Raw genomic sequence first — 6101 nt, 5'->3', positions numbered from 1 at the left:
ATACTATTTGTCGTGTGACTACTTTAACAAACAGAGAACACACGCATGTTAATCCATAAATGGATCTGGGACGACCTTGTTTGTTAATTAGCAACTGTGTGGATGATTGGTGGTCTACCTTCATGAATAAGTGAAAAAATTCTTAGCTACGAGATTAACAAGTGTTCGCGTTCTGCCAAATATCAGCAGACTTTTAATATTCTGGGTTGTGAGCCACTGCACGACAGAAAGTTTCTATTTAAACTTGGTTTTAAGGGAACGGTTAATAACAGTTAGTTGATAATACCCTTTAATAATTAAGCAATAAGACATACATACATTGCCAGTCACTTTCAGAGAGCAGCTACACACCTTTAAATAATTAAAATGTAGTTAAAGTTTTTTTTAATTAAAGAAAGTTTGATTGCCACTCTATCTTGGTCATATATTTTTGATTGTCACATAATACATAATTATTATTGCCCTCTATCACAAATTTTTAATAAAATTGTGTGTGTGTGTGTGTGTGTGTGTGTGTGTGTGTGTGTGTGTGTGTAACAACAGGTTAAACAGTTCTTTTACTTAAGGTTTTTGTTGGTTCAACAGTTGTGGGAAGTCAAGTCCTAATCTTCAGTGAGGCAGTGACCCTGTCTGATGTATGAATTGATGTCAACAGTCTGGTCTTCTATGTCAGTGCAGTTGAGGCTTTGCTTTTAGCATACCAACTCACACCTTTGTCTCTCCTAGAAGTCACTCTGCACCTGATAACACAACGCGGGTGGATTTCTTTAGTGAGAAACACTGGATTGTTGTCAGCAGCTAATGATGAATGACCAGCCTGTCATAAAGTCTCTAATAACCCATGCTGCTTGCAAAACAATTATCTCCTTATGTGCTTAAAAAGGGAGTTTATAGGGTTTGTTCATACACAAGTCGATTGCCTGGTTTCCAGGCGTGATGATCGGTGCACTAGGAACTCCCCTGACTCTAAAAGCCTGACCTAGTCTCTAAGAATCCCTTCATGCAAGGGTCAGTCGTCATTAGAAGCTTAAAGGAAGTGCCCTGCATAAAAAGTATGGCCACCCAAAGAGGCTGGCAAACAGTCACTGTGCTTTTCAGGCAGAGTCAACTTCTTTATTTATGTTGCCCTGCACAACATTGTCAGAAGGTGAATTCTTAATAAGGAAACTGCCTCAGCCTGCTTGTTTTCCTCTGTGTTTGTTCCATATATTCCTACTAAGAAGAATTCTGGAAAGTGTTTAGTGTAGCTGCAGTGCAAGAAGTGGTGATAAAAGTTCTTAAAATAAATTCCAATGCTTTCTAATACACTGGCAAATATTTTAAACATTGAAAAAAATACTTTTGATTCAGTACTGTTAACAAGCTGTCAGGAGGTCATTCCACTTAACCATTGTCCTTGTGGCCTACTGACACCGAAACAACAAAGATGCTGCGAAATAATTGGCTGCCTGAGTCCTGAAGGACCACAAAGTGGTTGTTTCATTGGCTGTTTGAGTTGTGAGGGACAGCATCTCTTTGCTGTCCAGTTAGGACAGTGGAGGAAAAAAAGCACTTGTTGCCAGGATACCTAAGATCAGTGTTTGTTCAAGGCGCTGGAAGTGAAAATAGTTGAAGAAAACAGACAAGTTAAAGTATGTTAGAGGCAGAGATAGGAGGCATATAAAGAATGAGCAGCAAAAAATAGAAGGAAGAACTAGACGGAAAGGAAAAAAGCAGAATGAAAAATGAAAGACAGCGAGGAGAGAGTTGATAAAGCTGTCACTCCGAATGTATCTCACCCGTTTCCCATATGATGTTATGTAACTTTTTCCCCCCTTACTTGTGAATGATATCCAATTTGTTTCTGAATTTCTGAGAAGATGCCGTATTGTTTTTCCCTGAAAAATTTATTCTGTCATTCATTTAATTATGAAATCTTAGTAACACTGGGTATTGGAGAGGTTAGCACGATTGCCTCACATCAAGATCAGATTCGGTGGACCTTTCTGTGTGGAGTTCATATGTTCTCCCTGAGCCTGTTTGAATACTCTCCAGGTAATGAGGCTTTCTCTCACAGTTCAAAGATATGCATGCAAGCTGACTGCAGGCGTGAATATGAGCATAAACAGTCGACACTCTCTGTGTTTTAGGCAAGCCATAGACCAAGGCCAACTGATGCTTGGTGAGGCACTAGACAAAGAATGATTCAAACCATCTGTATGCTGAGTAACAAAATAAAGGGTCCAGCGGACCCTGGGACAGGGTTACTGGGTTCCTATCCTGGAGCCAATCCTAGGGTCAAGGGTGAGTGTCTGGTGGCCAGGCCTTAGCCCTAAGAAGCCGTAAAAGTTTAGTGCTTTGTGAATTAGATGGTATTAAGAGGTGGAGGTCTGTTCTCAAACTCCTGCCCCTGCAACCCAAACCTGGCTAAGTGGTAGAAAATGGATGGATGGATCCATTGGATGGTCAGTTGTTGGGTGTGTTTTTTAGGTATTTTACTGTCTGTGGATTATGATCTTTTTTTGGACATAGTCCACAACCTTTTCCTGACTTTGTATTTTAGGATTTAAAACAAAATCCTCACTCAGTGTTATTTATGTTTTAAATATTGTTTTCACGTAACTCAACATGTTTGTAGATTAAAAAAAAACATATTGTGTGACTCTTGCAAATGTTTATTTGTTGCTTAGGTAACAGATTGTTGTGTGTGCGTGTGTGTGTGTGTGTGAGCCAGGGCACTGATAAGGGCACTGCTTGTTCATGACACCTTGGTCTCATGACTTTATTATTATTATTATTGTTATTATTATTACTATTATTATTATTATTATTATTTTAATTTACCTAGGTAATTTGTCATTAATATAATGATGTGAGCTGTGAAAAAAAAGTATTTCCCACCCCACCCCGATCCTATTGGGCTCCCCCAGCTGGACTATGCATCCCAACACACTACAGATTGTGCACAGCAACAGCTCATAGAGACCGCTGACCCATCTTTCAAACTCCCCAGATGATCATCCAGTAGAGCATTCACAGAACACACCAAAATGAGCAGATCCATAGCGGCTCCAACACACATCCCACTAACCACAGCAACACTGCCAGACACCACAGGACATCCCAAGAGGTCCTGTATCCATGCCCCCGAAACTTTTTGGGCAGCACAAGGGGGGACCTACACAATAAGAGTCACATGGTTTAATGTTAAGCCTGACGAATAGTCTTTCTGATTAAACATTATTCTGTAGGAGAAATTTGAATGGAATTCTTTTGAAAGTTTTCATTTGGCATGTTTAAGAGACAACTAAGCTTACTCAAAGAATGAAGCCATAACTTCAGCCACATCAGCCATTCAGTGTCGTGCAATGCTAAAATTGTGCCAAGTGTATAAGCCTTCATCTCATTGGAAGCACAACCCCACATCTTCATATCAACAGCAATTTGTTTGAGCAATTCACCAAGATGCCCCCAGAACATTTAAACACGGGTCACTTCACTGAGAAAGCTTTAGACTGCATTCATGCGCAATTTTCACCAGCACAAAAAGAAACTGTGAGGTAAGGTGAAAAGAAAAGAAGCCAGGGGAAATGCAAGACAAAGAGCCCAGTGCAACAGATCCCAAACTAATGTTCAACAAACTGGCTGCAGCCAATCCACAGCAATTATTCAGCCCACATTTCTTTCATCCCTTTGCAACACTTAGCCCAACAAAAGATATTATTTACCCTCATCAGTTGTGCGACATTATTAGACTAGCACTATCAGTGACAGTGTAAAACAATAAGAATGTGATTATTTATCTTAAGTCATAAACATACACGTGGGCACAGACACACACACACACACCAGTGCACACTCTGACCCCACCTTACAGCTTTCTTAGGAGAGTCCAATAGCTTTCTATGCTTGGCAAGAAAGGAGCGTTGAGTAGCTACCAACCAGGCCACCCAGTAGTGAGTGAGACCTGCCAGCAAAACCCCCGGGCACATGCCAGTAGAGCTGAGAAAAGCTGATATTGGTATGATGAATATTAATTCATAGTGACTGCTGCATAATACTAAAGCAACAACACGTACAAATGCATTACAAGTCTGAGGCTTCAAATCTTTCTGGTGCTGGCTAGCTAGCATATGTGCAAAAAATGAGAACATTGTTTTAAAGCAGCATAACAGTGACAAAAAACAATACTGGAAACAAGTCTTACTTTACTGAATACACTCAAGAAAGACTAAAGTCACTGAAAAATGCAAAAGCCTGATCAATAAATGTGATAATAAATAATAATAATACATTTCTGCAGAGACAAGTCTTCATTTGTTCATAAGGTGTGACCAAATCAAATGGTGAACTTCACCTGTATGTTCAGCTGCAATGAAAATATCGGCCTTACCGCTACAGCAGCTCTCTCTCTGTCCACCGTTTGCTTCTCAGGGGATAGTATTTTAATTTACATTTTATCATTTTATTTTATTTGTCTTTTTAAAGTACTGAGACAAGCCTGTAGTGGAGTAAAAATCAGATAAGGATAGCATGACAGATGTTAACTTTGATTAAGAATAGGTGTAATTAACTGGACACGAATAACTTGAGCTTATTATATAATATTATACTACAGTATATTTCTAACTAACTAGGCAGCTCATTCTCTTTCTCTTGACAGTACTTACTTTACAGATATAACACAGTTTGGGGTCAAAATTAAAGACATTAAAGTTTGAACTTATTTGACCTTGAAGAATAGGTCAGAGGTCCAAAGTAATGTTAATTTATAATCCCGATATATATAATTCCCTATAAGCCTACAGTATATGTTGTCAATACAAACAATGGGTAACATAATTTTAAATAGCTCTATATAGCATTATTATTACTTTGACTTTGAGGACAATCTGTTTACCTTGAGGGAAAGGTGGAGTGCATTCTAAGAATAAAGATAAAAGACAGCAGTACTATTTCAGCACTGAGGACAGCGCCATGGATTGGAGTCAATACAGGGCAATGACTTACAAAAACAGCTATATCTCAGCCCTTTAGCAGAGAGGTGGCTGATTTAGGTTACTTTGTAAAGCAGATTACTGGACAGCCACATGTGGAATTAGGCCACTAGTGCTTATTGATGATGTCAATATTGCTGGTAGAGGTAGCTGGCCGAACTGTGAGGTGTGTACAGAGCTATACTCTCTATACTCTCTACACTCAAAGGCCTCTTTAAATCCCTGTGGACATGGATAAGATCTTAAATATTTGGTGTGGATGACTTTGGTCAACATAAGATAACCCAAATCCCCAGGTGAGCACTGACTGATTTATATATTTTGGTACTGTTTGGACACTAATGCGATAATGTGAGATTTTCAGTTAAAGGCCTACAGATACTGTGGGTTAGGCACCATAACTGGCTATTTATTAAAACCTTTATATTTGTGTATGTTTATTTAAAAGAGCATGTAAATTAACATGAGAGCTTAAATTCATCATGAGAATATGCCAGATTTAGCTACACAGGCTAAATCTAATCTTATAATAAAACTGTATCAAAAGCAGGAAACAAACAAGAAAACAGTCATTCCACATCTGCAGGAATCCAGATACCCACTGCTGGGGTACTGAAAATATTCCATGTTTGAGCAAACTACACTACATTGCAAATTAAAACGCTAATTAAGCATGAAAATACCAATTATATTGCCAGCAAACCTGAGTGAACTCCCAGTATGCCATCTATGTCTGTGAAGCAACAGCCACAGTGCTAGAATCAGAGAGGACAGGATTAAAAGCCCTAAATTATACACAAACATAAAAAAGAGTTAAAACAGTAGCATAAACAGAGGTCAAAACAGTCAATTAAGTAATCCAGAAATAAACAGCTTTCAGTGTTGTGACTGTAAGTAAACAGTTAACATCTTCATTTTCTACCTTAAAAAAAGATTACGTCATACCCATAATCTAGTAGATAAAATGGTATCTTGATACACAAACAAAAATGATATAACAAAGACTTGAAGCAGAACATAGATCACAGTTCAGGAATATGGTAGGGACCGCTTCCCACTGACACCTACCAGAAACCAGCAAACCAACTATTTTACACTTTGTGCCTGGCACGTGGATTGACCTCC

At 38.7% G+C, this 6101-nt stretch overlaps 1 protein-coding gene across 1 annotated transcript in view; it reads left to right on the top strand.

Annotated features, from left to right (window-relative positions):
- Positions 1-6101, top strand: part of sirt4 (sirtuin 4) — a 700781-nt gene that overhangs the window by 268323 nt on the left and 426357 nt on the right. The gene's annotated exons all lie outside the window — the stretch shown is intronic.

This window comes from Oreochromis aureus, linkage group 5 (assembly GCF_013358895.1).
Source record: "Oreochromis aureus strain Israel breed Guangdong linkage group 5, ZZ_aureus, whole genome shotgun sequence".
Taxonomy (NCBI): Eukaryota; Metazoa; Chordata; class Actinopteri; order Cichliformes; family Cichlidae; genus Oreochromis; species Oreochromis aureus.
This window is presented reverse-complemented; position numbering and strand designations above follow the sequence as displayed.